Source organism: Eumetopias jubatus, unplaced genomic scaffold, assembly GCF_037043125.1.
Source record: "Eumetopias jubatus isolate StellerSeaLion01/CBP00866 unplaced genomic scaffold, mEumJub1_p1.0 scaffold_11, whole genome shotgun sequence".
Classification (NCBI taxonomy): Eukaryota; Metazoa; Chordata; class Mammalia; order Carnivora; family Otariidae; genus Eumetopias; species Eumetopias jubatus.
This window is the reverse complement of record NW_028274817.1, coordinates 80,249,400-80,263,066: the sequence shown is the minus strand read 5'-3', so window position 1 is coordinate 80,263,066 and position 13,667 is coordinate 80,249,400. Positions and strand designations below refer to the sequence as shown.

The window sequence follows — 13,667 nt, the reverse complement described above, 5'->3', positions numbered from 1 at the left end:
AAATTGTTATTACAACTCTATAATCATGTGAGCCAATTCTGTAAAATATCTATCTCTCATCTATCTATCTATCTATCTATCTATCTATCTATCTATCTATCTATCATCTATCTATCATCTATCCATAAGCTATCTATCTATCTATCTATCTATCCATCATCTATGTATCATCTATCATCTATCTATCTATCTTTCTATCTATCTATCTATCTATATCTATCTATCATTTATCTATCTATCCATCTCTATTTCTATCTCTCTTATCTGTCTCTACTTACTATTGGTTGTCTTCCTCTGGAAAACCATGACAAATGGAAAGAAGGAAGGAAGGAAGGAAGGAAGGAAGGAGGGAGGGAGGGAGGGAGGAAGGAAGGGATGGAACACAGAGTTTTAAATAAACAGGAAGACACATCTGGAGAAATGTGATCTCAGCATCAATCTGTCACCTATATAGAGTAGGCACAAATTGCTTTATTTCAAATTTTGGACTCTACATACATGTTGGCTATTCAATTCTACCATTTACTTGGTGAGGGTGATAAATGAATGGTCTATAAAATTAACCCACTATTTTTCCAAATTCTAAAATGTTGCAAATAAGGGCCATGCAAGCTCAATCTGCTTGCTTTATGGTGGGGAGGAAATAAATCCTCTAAGGAACTTTTGAAGCACACACCAAAGTTTGAATTTATTTATGCAGCAGTGGTATGCTAGAGTCAGCTCAAAGTGGCTGGTGATGGTCAATCATTAAAATTTTAGGAAATTTTGTGAACCAGTTGGCAAGCATACCATTAGTAAATATCAAATTATACAGACTTACAGTTAAATAAATTATATTAAAACCAAAGGTACTAAACCCTCAAAGTGTGTTTTTTCCTAATTATTTTACTACATTTTACTATTAATCTGTGCTCTTGAGGCTATTTTCATCTACTGTATCTGTATGGTGATAAAACTATAAATGGTGTTCTATGGCACATCTCTTCCAAAATTCTGCATTCAGTGACATCATGTTCGTAGTCTGAAATCAGCCATGATAGGAGAAATTAGATCAGAAAAATTGGTAAGTGCGTGCTACAAATTTGCCTCCCTCCCACAAGAGTGGGTTATTCAACATTAACAGCTCGCCATGTGTATACGTAGGTAGGTAGGTGGGTAGATGTTTATGCATGTAGGCATGTTTTTTATTAGTGTGGGGGCAGAGGGCTTAACTGGAGTCACAGAAAGAGAGCTAGCTCAAGAGATGGAAAAAGGAAGTCATGAAAAGAGCACTCCTGTGGACGTAAGGCGGCTTAAGTCTTTGCTGTTCGACCTGAGGCAAGTCCCTTCACTATTCTTTTTTTCTTTATTATTATGTTATGTTAGTCACCATACAGTACATCATTAGTTTTTGATGTAGTGTTCCATGATTCATTGTTTATGTATAACACCTTCACTATTCTTGATGTACACTGAGGGGTTCGCAGTTGATGATCATAGTAGTTCATCCATCTCTAAAACTCTACGAATCCCTGGTCTATAAAATAACTCTGTAGTTACAATTGTTTGTATGATATATATAAATAGACATATTATTCTGGTGTTTACATGTATTTTCTTAAATGCTTCACACATACGGAAGGGTGTATAAAACTTATTTTTTTCTAATTTGTACATTAATATGGCAGAATACATGATCACTGCCCTTGTGAAGGACTAGAATCTTGCCAGTAACTTGGAGGCACTCTGTGTAATCCTATTTATTGTCCTTTCCTTCCACACACCGCCCCCCCAAGGGATGACCACTAATGTAACATTTTGATGGGATGAATTTCCTGCCCCTGCTCCTTTGTAATCCCTGCCTCCTGCCTCTCCTCACTTTTTCCAGTCCCCCCAGGCAGCCACTGATCTGCTTTGTGTCTATATTTATTAGTATTTTCTGGAATTTTAAATAACTTTAATCATAGTGTATATGCTCATTTCTTTTTTTTTTTAATTCAATTAGCCAAGGTATAGTACATCATTAGTTTGCTCATTTCTTTCTGACTTCTTACACTCAGCATGTTGAGATCTATTGATGTTATTGTGTGTATCAATATCTCATTCCCTTTTATTACTAGGAGTATTCCATTACACGGAAATATCACTGGTTTTGTGTTATCAGTTCATGTGTTGATGGACATTAGGAATGTTTCACTATTTGGTTATTCCAAATAAAGCTGCTCTGAACATTCCTATATAAGCCTCTGTCTGTACATATGCTTTCCTTCCTCTTGGGCAATTTCTTAGGACTAGAATGACCAGATCATATGATAAGTGTATGTGTAATATTTTAAGAAACTGCCTGCTATGGTGTGAATGTTTGTGTTCCCCCCAACCAATATTCACATGTTGAAATCCTAATGCCCAATATGATGTTGTTAGAAGGGGGGCCTTTAGATGGTGACTAGGTCATGATGGCAGAGCCCTCAAAATTGGCATTAATGCCCTTGTAAAAGAGGCTCCAGAGAACGAGCTCACCCCTTCCACCAAGTGAGAACACAGTGAGAAGGCACCTGGTATGAACCAGGAAGAAGGCCCTTGACAAAAGGTAGCCATCTTGGCTCCCTTGATGTTGGACTTCCCAGCCTCCAGAACTGTAACAACTGCATTTCCACCCAGTCTGTGGTGTTTTGTTATAGCAGCCTATATGGACTAAAACGCTGCCAACCCCTTTGCCAATGTACTTGTAACATTTTACATTTTCTACCTGCAGTGCATTCAAGTTCTAGTTCCTTCACATCCTTGCCAACACTTGATAAAATCAACACATTTTTTAAAAGATTATTTATTTATTTATTTATTTGAAAGAGAGAGAGAATGAGAGAGAGAGAGAGAGCGCACATGAGACGGGGGAGGGTCAGAGGGAGAAGCAGACTCCCCGCCAAGCAGGGAGCCCGATGTGGGACTCGATCCCGGGACTCCAGGATCATGACCTGAGCCGAAGGCAGTCGCTTAACCAACTGAGCCACCCAGGCGCCCCTAAAATCAACACATTTAACTACAGCCATTCTAATAGGTGTGTAGTGGTATAGTATGTGTGTATGTGCATAGTTTTTAAATTTTTGCTTTTTCAAATTTTATTTTCCTTTTGGCATAAAATTATATGAATTTTAACAAATGTATAGATTAGTGTAACCATCACCACAATGAGTATACAGAACTATTCCATCACCACCACCACCTTGGCCCCAACCCCCAGCAACCACAGATGTATTCTCCATCAGTATGGATTTGTCACTTTGAGAATTATACATATATGTGTTTATATATATATATATAAGTATATATTCATATACATATTAAACCATGCAGCACTTTGTGATCCATCCAAGTTGTTGCATGCATCAATAACAGTCCATTCAATTTAATTGTATGGGTGTACCATGATTTGTTTTATCCATTCACTCACTGAAAGTTCACTCATTGAAAGGCATTTAGGTTGTTTCCAGCTTTTGTAGAATTATGCATAGACTTGCTATAAACACTTGCACACAGGCTTTTTTGGTGAACATAAATTTTCAGGTTTTCAGGTTAGAAACTCGGGAGTTGGATTGTGGGATCATATGTTAAGTGCCAGGTTGTAAATTTAGAAGTAACTGCCAAGCCATGTTCCAGGATGGCCCCAAATTTTAGCATTCACACTGGCAGCACATCCGCAACTCTTGGTAATTGTGTGTGTGTGTGTGTGTGTGTGTGTGTGTGTGTGTGTGTGTAAGCACGTGCATGTGTGATTTTAGTCATCCAAAAAGGTGTGGGTTGGCTAGTTTTGTTTGCATTTTCTTAATAGCTAATGATGTTGAACACTGTTCACGTGCTTATGTGCCATCCTTATATCATCTTGCTTGAAGCTGCAATGTCTGTTGCTCACTTTACAGCTAGGTTGTTTGTTTACTTATTGTTGAGTTTTGAGAGTTCTTTATATATTCTGCATACAAATCCTGTTTCAGATATTTGATTTGCAAATAGTTTCTTCTAGGCTGAAGTTTATTCTTTCCTTCTTTAACAGTGTCTTTGGTAGAACAAAAGTTTTCAATCTCAAATTTGCCCAATTTATCAATTATTTCATTTATGGATCATTATTTTTATGTTGCATCTAAGAAGTCCTTGCCTATCCCTAATTTATTATGTCTTATTCTACGCTTTATTCTAAAAGTTTCGTAGTTTTATATTTACACCTTTGATCCACTTTGAGTTTATTTCTTCATAAAATGTCGAGCATATGTGAGGTTCATTGTTTTGCATAAAATTAGACATTTCTAGGGTAGAAATAAGTTTGATTTTGGTGTGTTAACCTTGTATCCTGCCACCTTGTTAAACTCCCTTATTGGTTTTAGAAGTTCTTTTGTAGATTATTTTTCCTCTTTATGTAGACGATCATGTTGACTGTGAGTGAGAATCATGTTACTTCTTCCATTCCAAACTGTATGCATTTTTATTTCTTTGTCTTGACTTATTGCATTGGCTCAGACTTTCAGTGCGATGTTAGGAACTTCTTTACCTTGTTCCTGATCTCAGGCACAATGCATTCGGTAATTCAGTAATTTAACGTTGAGTGTAATGTTAGCTGTAGGTTTTTTTGTAAATGTGTTTATCTGTTTGAGGAAGTACCCTTCAATTCCTACTTTAACGAGAGTTTTAATCATGAATGCATGTTGCACTTTGTCAAATGCTTTTCCTGCATCTACTGTGATACTCATGTGTTTTTTTTTTCTTTTTTAATCTGTTAATATGGTGCATTACATTGATTAATTTCCAAATATTGAAATGGCCTATATTTCCCTTGGTCGTGGTGTATCATTCCTTATAATATTGTGCTGGATATGATCCCCTAACATTTTTTGACATTTTTTTTTTTGCATCCATGTTTTTTAAGGGTATTGGACGGCAGATCTCATTTTTGGTCATGTCTTTATCTGATCTTAGTACCAGGGTAATTTCAGCCTCTTAAAATAAGTTGTGGATTTTTGAAGTATTCCTTCCTCTTCAGTTTTCTGCACAAGTTTGTATACAGTAGGTATTATTTCTTCAACTGTTCGGAAGGATCTCCCAATGAAACCATGAGTACACAGAGCTTTCCTTTTCAGAATGTATTTGTCTACAAAATCAATTTATTTAACAGTTATAGGAATATTCATGTTATCTACTTGATCTTTGGGGCATTTTAGTAGTTTCTGTTCCTCGAGGAATTGGTCCATCTTTACCCAAATTTTCCAGTTTTCATCATAAGGTTGTTTGCAATATTTTGTTTTAACGTTTCCAAGTTTATAACAACATCTCTTTTTTCATTCTTCATATTGATATTTATATTTTCATACCTTTTATGTTTGTCAGGCTTGCCAGAGGTTTACCAATTTACTAATCTTCTCCAAGTTAAATACAAGTTTTCTCGTTTGTTTCAGTGATTTCCTCTATCGTTTTTCGATCTCAAGTCACCTTGATTTTGGCTTTTATCTTTTTTTTTTTGTCTTTTCAGATTTTATCCTGTAAACATTTCATTTTACACGGCTAGAGTCACACAAACGTTTGTGTCTTTCTTTTTTCTTGTTCCATCATATAACACAGACATTCTTGCATAACACTAACAATTCTGCAAATTTATTATCCTTAACAGCCTCCTAATACCCCTGTCCCAAACAGGCCTATTGTTTACATAAACAATCCACTAATCTGGGACACGTTCAGTGTTTCCACTGTTTTGCTAAGATAAATAATGTTGTGATGATTTCAAACCTTGCTCCACACTTTGGATTTTTCTTGGGGGTGGGGGGTAATATCTTCCTCAACTAGAATCACAGGGTCAACAACCTGGTAAATAAGGGTCTCAATCCACCATGCCAAACTGCCTTCCATGAAAATGGCACAATTTACAATCCCACCGGTTGAGAGTGCTGGTCTCACTGTGTCTTTACCAGCACTGACGTTTTTGTGTTTCATGCTCGTTTTAGATCTTTGCTAACTTGATTGGTTTACATATGACGTATTGTTGAGGTTTTAATACGTCTTTGAGGAAAGGTAAGGTCAAATATGACTACAGTTCATCACGTCCTTATTTCTTTGAATTTCTTGTTGAGGGCATATGGATGGAGAGATGGGAGGTATGCAGAGATTAGCGATGCTTTCTCATGGTCTCATTTATCCATTTGACATACTTGCAGACTTGGGTATAGACACTGGGTCATTGGGTTGGCCACAAGGGAAAGTTCCCCAGGACACCAGGCCTTGCAAGGTATCTTTGCACATCAGTGGTCCCCCTGAGTCACCGTTGCAGGTGTTGGTCTTGGAGTTGGGGATGCCAGCACACAGCATGGATTTTCCCAGTAGGTCCTTGTAAACCTTCTTGCAATCCTGGGAGGAGATGAGCTTGACATCCGTGCACATGAGTTCTGATGGAAAGGTCACATCAGGGCTGGTGGTTGTGCCCCAGCCAGAAATGGTGCATGTGGTCCCAGGGGGTTCACAGCAGAAGGGCATGTTGACTTTCTTCACACTCGATGATAGCCTGGCTCATCTACTTAGCTTCACAAGCATGAGGTCATTAACGTGGGTCTGAGTGGAGTAGCTCGGGTGGTGGAATGACCTCGTGGCCCGGATCTTCTGAGCTCTATAATCACCCAGCTGATCACTGCCCATGTGCACGTTGTATTCACTCATCGTGTAGTGGGCAGCACACCTCCACAGTGGGGCTGATTGCCTCTGAACAGGGCCACCTGCCAGGATTGGGAGCCTCTTGTACATGGGACTCCATCAATAATCTTCTCCCCAGTCTTGTCACCTTCTTGGCCAGCAGATCCCAGGACTAAGGTCAGTAGTAGGATCTGCAGGGGCAAGAGAAGGGATCCTGCCATGGTGGCCTCTCTCAGCCTGTCCGGGGGCTGCCAGGCAAAGCAAGGGTCTCTTTTGCTGGGGCTGGGAAAGACAAAGAGTTCAGGGAGCAGGAGTCCAAGCCCAGCTCCTCCTACATCAGACCTAGAAGTTCAAATCCCCTGTTCTTCCCCCATTCAGACCCAGGAGACCAGGCCTCCAGACCTCCCTTCCCCCTGGGGACTCAGGAATCTCAGCAATCTGTCCCAACCCTCCTCATCCACAAGTCTAGATCTTCAGTTCTTTTTTCCCTAACAGACCCCAAATTCCAGACCTCTAGTCCCTCATCTCTCACAACCAGGATTCCAGCCACCCCTCTCCCCTCAGAAGCAGGAGCCAGCTGTCCAGCCAGCCTCATCCTCCACCCCAAATGAACAATTTTGGCTTTTATCTTATTTTCTTCTTTCTGCTAGATTTGACTTCACCTCGTTCCTCTTTTTCTCCTTCCCTAGGAGTGAATCTTACATTACTAACTTGAGTCCTTTCTTCTTTCCTAACATAAGCATTTAATCCTACATATTTCTCTGTAAACACTGCTTTAGCTGCATCACACAAATTTTGATATAGTGTATTTTTATTATTGCTCAGTTCAAACTAGTTTCTAATTTCAAATGAGACTTTCTTATTGACCCACAGGTTACTTAGTGGTGTGCTGTTTAATTCCAAATGTTAGCAGATTTTTCTGTTATTAAGTTCAACATAGTCTGAGAACATACTTTTTTTGCGGGGTGGGGGGAGGAAATTTCCATTCTTTTAAGTCTGTAAGGCTTGTTTCGTGAACCAAGATATGATTTAATTTGGTGAATATTCCACATACCCTTAAATATAATATGTGTTCTGCTTTCTGTAGATGAAGTATTCTATAAGTGCCGATATGTTTCATGTGATTGATGGCCTTGCTCAGTTCTTCTACCTCATTGCTGATTTTCTTCCTATTGTTCTATTACTGGGAGAGGACTATTGAAATCTCCAAATATAATTGTGGATTTTACTGTTTTTTCTTGTAGCTCTGTTAGTTTTTTGCTTCTTGTATGTTGAGCCTCTGTTAGATGCAGAAATGTTCAGGATTTTTATGTCCTCTTGATGAGTTGGCCCCTTTATCATTATGACATGATCTGCTGCAAACATGTTGATATTCTTTGTTCTGAGGTCTGCTTTGTCTGAGATTAATATAGCTGCTCGGGGTTCCTTTTGATTACTGTTAATATTTTATGTATGTATATATAAAATTTTACATTTGTTTTTAAACTATTTGTGTCTTAATATTTGAACTATGTTTATTTTAGTCAGCACACTTTTTGAACGCTGTCTTTCCAATCTTTCCTTTGTTATCGTTTCCCTCTTTTTTAAACTTATTTTTGAATAATTGAATATCTTTTATGATTTCAATTATCTCTCTTGTTGGCACAGTAGCTAAAACTAATTTCCTATTTTAGTGGTTGCTTAAGGGTTTATAATACACAGCCTTGCTTTATCATGATCTCCCATCAAGGAGCATCATACCACTTCATGAGTACTGTTAAAATTTCATAATAGTAAGCTTCCTTTTCTCCCCATATGCTCTTTCTGTTTATGCTCTATATGTTGCCATATATATTACTGTTACATATTTTGCAAACCTTACAGCACATTGTTATAATTTTTGTTTAAAGAGTCAATTATGCTTTATTTTTACTGTGGCAAAATATATGTAGCATAAAATTTACCATGTTAACCATTTTTTAGGGGTGCAGTTCAGTGGCATTAAATACATTCACATTGTTGTGTAACCATCAATACTAGAACTTTTTATGGTCCCGTACTGAAACTCTGTACCCATTAAACAGTAAATCTCCATTCTCCCTTACCCCCAAACCCTGGTAACTACTGTATGATTTTCTGTCTCTATATATTTGACTATACTATGTACTTTATGGAAGTGGAATCATACAGTGTTTGTCCTTTTGTATCTGGCTTATTTCAATTAGCATAATTTCTTCAAGGTTCATCCACATTGCAGCATGTATCAGAATTTTATTCCTTCGTAAGGCTGAATAGCATTTCATTGTACGTTCCATACTACATTTTTTTTTAATTTTTTAAAAAAACGTTTTATTTAAATTCAATTTAGTTAACATATAGGGTATTATTAATTTCAGGGGTGGAATTTAGTGATTCGTCAGTTGCATATAACACCCAGGACACATTACATCAAGCGCCCTCCTTAATGCTCATCACCCAGTTAACCCATCCCCCACCCACCTCCACTCCAGCAATCCCCAGTTTGTTTCCTATAGTTAAGAGCGTCTTATGGTTTGCCTCCCTCTCTGATTTTTTTTTTTAATTTTTTCCTTCCCTTCCCCTGTGTTCATCTGTTTTCTTTCTTAAATTCCACATATGAGTGAAATCACATGGTATTTGTCTTTCTCTGACTGACTTATTTTGCTTAGCATAATACCCTCTAGTTCCATCCACATCAATACAAATGGCAAGATTTCACTCTTTGTGATAGCTGAGTAATATTCCAGTGTGTGTGTGTGTGTGTGTGTGTGTGTGTGTGTGTATCATATCATCTTATCCATTCATCAGTCGAAAGACATCTGGGCTCTTTCCATATTTTGGCTATACTTTAACACCCAACTCACAGCAATGGACAGATCATCTAAGCAGAAGATCAACAAGGAAACAAGGGTGTTGAAAAACACACTGCACCAGATGGACTTAACAGATATATTCAGAGCATTTCATCCTAAAACAGAAGAATACACGTTCTTTTCAAGAGCACATGAAACATTCTCCAGAATAGATCACAAAGTGGGTCAGAAATCAGGTGTCAACCAGTACAAAAACAATGAGGTGATACCATGCATATTTTCAGGCCACGATGCTATGAAATTTGAAGTCAACCACAAGAGGAAACTTGGAAGGACCACAGATACATGGAAGGTAAAGTACCTCCTGCTAAGGAATGAATGGTTCAACCAGGAAATTAAAGAAGAATTTTAAAAAATACAGGGATGCAAATGAAAATGAAAACACGACAGTTCAAAATCTTTGGGATGCAGCAAAGGCATCCCAAAGGGAAGAATATAGCAATACAGGCCTTCCTCAAGAAGCAAGAAAAGTTTCAAATACACAACCTAACCATACACCTAAAGGGGCTGGAGAAAGAACAGCAAATAAACCCTAAATCCAACAGGGGAAGAGAAATAATAAAGATTAGAGCAGAAATCAATGATATAGGGAAAATGAAAACAAAAAACAGTAGATCAACAAAACGAGGAGCTGATTCTTTGAAAGGATTAATAAATCAAAAAACTCCTAGCCAGATTTATCAAAAAGAAAAGAGAAAGGACCCAAATAAATAAAATCGTGAATGAAAGAGGAGAGATCACAACCAACACTGGAGAAATACTAACAATTATAAGAGTATATTATGAGCAATTATATGCTGACATATTAGGCAAACTGGAAGAAATGGATAAACTCCTAGAAACATATAAACTACCAAAACTGAGACAGGAAGAAATGGGAAACCTGAACAGACTCATCACCAGCAAAGAAATTTAACTGAATCAGTAATCAAAAATCTCCCAACATTCATCTCATAGGATTTCCTAATTTCCCTTGTGATCTTTTATTTGACCCATTGGCCATTTAAAAGTGTGTCTAATTCATGTTCATGAGTTCCTCAGACTTTCTGTTATTGATTTCTCATTTCATTCCATGGACTCAGAAAACATACTTTGCGTGATTTCAGTCCACTTAAATTTACTGAGGTTTGTTTTATGGTCTATGATATGATCTATCCTGGAGATATTTCATGTGCCCTTGAGAAGAATGTGCATTCTGTTCATGCTGGGTAAAATGTTTTATAGATCACTTTAAGGTCTAGTTCATTATGGCACTGTTCACCTCTTCTATTTCCTTGTTTATTATGTAATTGCTCTATTATTGAAAATGAGATACTGACTACCCCAACTCTTATTGTAGACTTGTGGATATCTCCCTTCATTTAGTTCAGTTTTTGATTCATGTATTTTGGTGCTCTGTTGTTAGGTGCATATATAATTTTGCTCTATCTTTCTGATGGGTTGACTCTCTTAAGAAGAAATAACATCCATTCTTCTGGAGCTGTTTCAAAAAATAGAAATGGAAGGAAAACGTCCAAACTCATTCCATGAGGCCAGCATTATGGTGATCCCAAAACCAGACAAAGACCCCACCAAAAAGGAGAATTACAGACCAATATCCCTGATGACCACGGATGCCAAAATTCTCACCAGGGTACTAGCCAACAAGGTCCAACAATACATTACAAGGATTATTCACCAAAACCAAGTAAGATTTATTCCTGGGCTTCAAGGGTTGTTCAACATCTGCAAATCAAACAATGTGATACCCCACATTAATAAAAGAAAGAACAAGAATCATATCATGGTGGAGAAAAAGCACTTGAAAAATACAGCATCCTTTCTTGATTAGAACCTTCCACAGTGTAGGGAGAGAGGAAACATACCTCAATATCCTAAAAGCCATGTGCAAAAAGCCCACAGCGAATATCCTCCTCCACAGGGAACAACGGAGAGCTTTTTGCATAAGGTCAGGAAATCCTCAGGGATGTCCACTCTCACCACTGTTGTTCAACATAGTACTAGAAGTCCTAGCCTCAGCAATCAGACAACAAAAAGAAATAAAAGGCATCCAAATTGACAAAGAAGAATTCAATCTCTCACTCTTTGCAGATGACATGATACTCTATGTGGAATAGCCAAAAGCCTCCACCCAAAAAATTGCTAGACCTCATACAGGAATTCAGCAACGTGGCAGGATATCAAATCAATGCACAGAAATCAGGTGCATTTCTAAACCCTAACAATGAGACAGAAGAAAGGGTAGCCAAGGAATCGATCCCATTTACAATTGCACCAAAAAAAGCATAGGATACCTAGGAATAAACCTAACCAATGAGGTAAAGGATATGTTCACTGAAAACTATAGAGAACTTATGAAAGACATTGAGGAAGACACAAAGAAATGGAAAAAACATTCCATGCTCATGGATTGGATGAACAAATATTATTAAAAAATCTGTACTACCCACAGCAATCTATGCATTCAAAGCACTCCCTCTCAAAACACCATCAACATTTTACACAGAACAGGAACAAATTATCCTAAAATTTGTATGGAACCATAAAAGACTGCAAATAGCCAAAGGAAGGTTGAAAAAGAAATCCAAAGCTGCTGCCGTGACTATCCTGACTTCAAGCCATATTACAAAGCTGTAATCTCCAAGAGAGTATGGTACTGGCACAAAAACAGACACATAGATCCATGGAACAGAATAGAGAATCCAGAAATGGACCCTCAACTCTCTGGTCCACAAATCTCCGACAAAGCAGGAAAGAATATCCAATGGAAAAAAAGACAGTTTCTTCAATAAATGCTGTTGGGAAAGCTGGACAGTGACATGTATAAGAATGAAACTGGACCATTTTCTTACACTATCCACAAAGATAAACTTAGAATGGATGAAAGAGCTAAATTTGAGACAGGAATCCATCAAAATTCTAGAGGAGAACATAGGCAGCAACCTCTTCAACCTTGGCCACAGCAACTTCTTGCTAGACACATCTCCACAGCCAAGGGAATCAAATGCAAAAACGAATTATTGAAACTTCAATCAAGATAAAAAGCTTTTCAACAGTGGAGGAAACATAAAAAAAAATCCCAAAAGACAGCCAACAGAAAGGGAGATGATATTTGCCAATGACATGACAGATAAAGGGCTCGTATCCACGATCTATAATGATCTTATCAAACTCAACACCTCCCCCTCCAAAAAAATCCAGCCAAGAAATGGGCAGAAGACATGAACAGTAATTTCTCCAAAGAAGTCACACAAATGGCCAACAGACACGTGGAAAAGTGCGCTACATCACTTGGCATCAGGGAAATACAAATCAAAACCACAATGAGATACCACCTCACACCACTTGTAATGGTTAAAATGAACGTCTCAGGAAACAGCAGTTGCTGGCAAGGATGCAGAGAAAGGGGGGATCTTCTTACCCTGTCAGTGGAAATGCAAACTGGTGCAGTCACTCTGGAAAACAGTAGGGATTTTCCACAAAAAAGTTAAAAAAGTAGAGCTACCCTAAGACCCAGCAACCCCAGTGTTCATAGCAGCAATGTCCATGATAGCCAAACTGTGGAAGGAGCCGAGATGCCCCTCAACAGATGAATGGATAAAGAAGATGTGGTTCATCTATACAGCCATCAGAAAGGATGAATACCCACCATTTGTATCAACATGGATGGAACTGGAAGGGATTATGCTAAGTGAAATAAGTATTTGAGACTTTTCTATTTTTTGAGAAAAGCTTGAATTGCAATGTACTTCACTCTTACAACTGCCTTTGCTGCATCCCAATGGTTTTGAATAGCTGTGTTTTCATTTTCATTTGTTTCCATGATTAAAAAAAGAAATCTTCAATTTCCTGGTTGACCCATTCATTCTTTAGTAGGATGCTCTTGAACCTCCAAGTGTTTGAGTTCCCTGTAAATTTCCTCTTGTGATTGAGTTCAAGTTTCAAAGCACTGTGGTTTGAAAATAAGCAGGGGGGCGCCTGGGTGGCTCAGTCGTTAAGCGTCTGCCCTTGGCTCAGGTCATGATCCCAGGGTCCTGGGATCAAGCCCTGCATCGGGCTCTCTGCTTGGCGGGAAGCCTGCTTCTCCCTCTCCCATTCCCCCTGCTTGTGTTCCCTCTCTCGCTGTGTCTCTCTCTGTCAAATAAATAAATA

General features: G+C 38.2%; 1 pseudogene; it reads right to left on the bottom strand.

Moving 5' to 3' along the window:
• Positions 1–6,127: 6,127 nt before the first annotated feature.
• On the bottom strand, positions 6,128–6,866 carry LOC114202870 (kallikrein-7 pseudogene; annotated as a pseudogene).
• Positions 6,867–13,667: the final 6,801 nt, after the last annotated feature.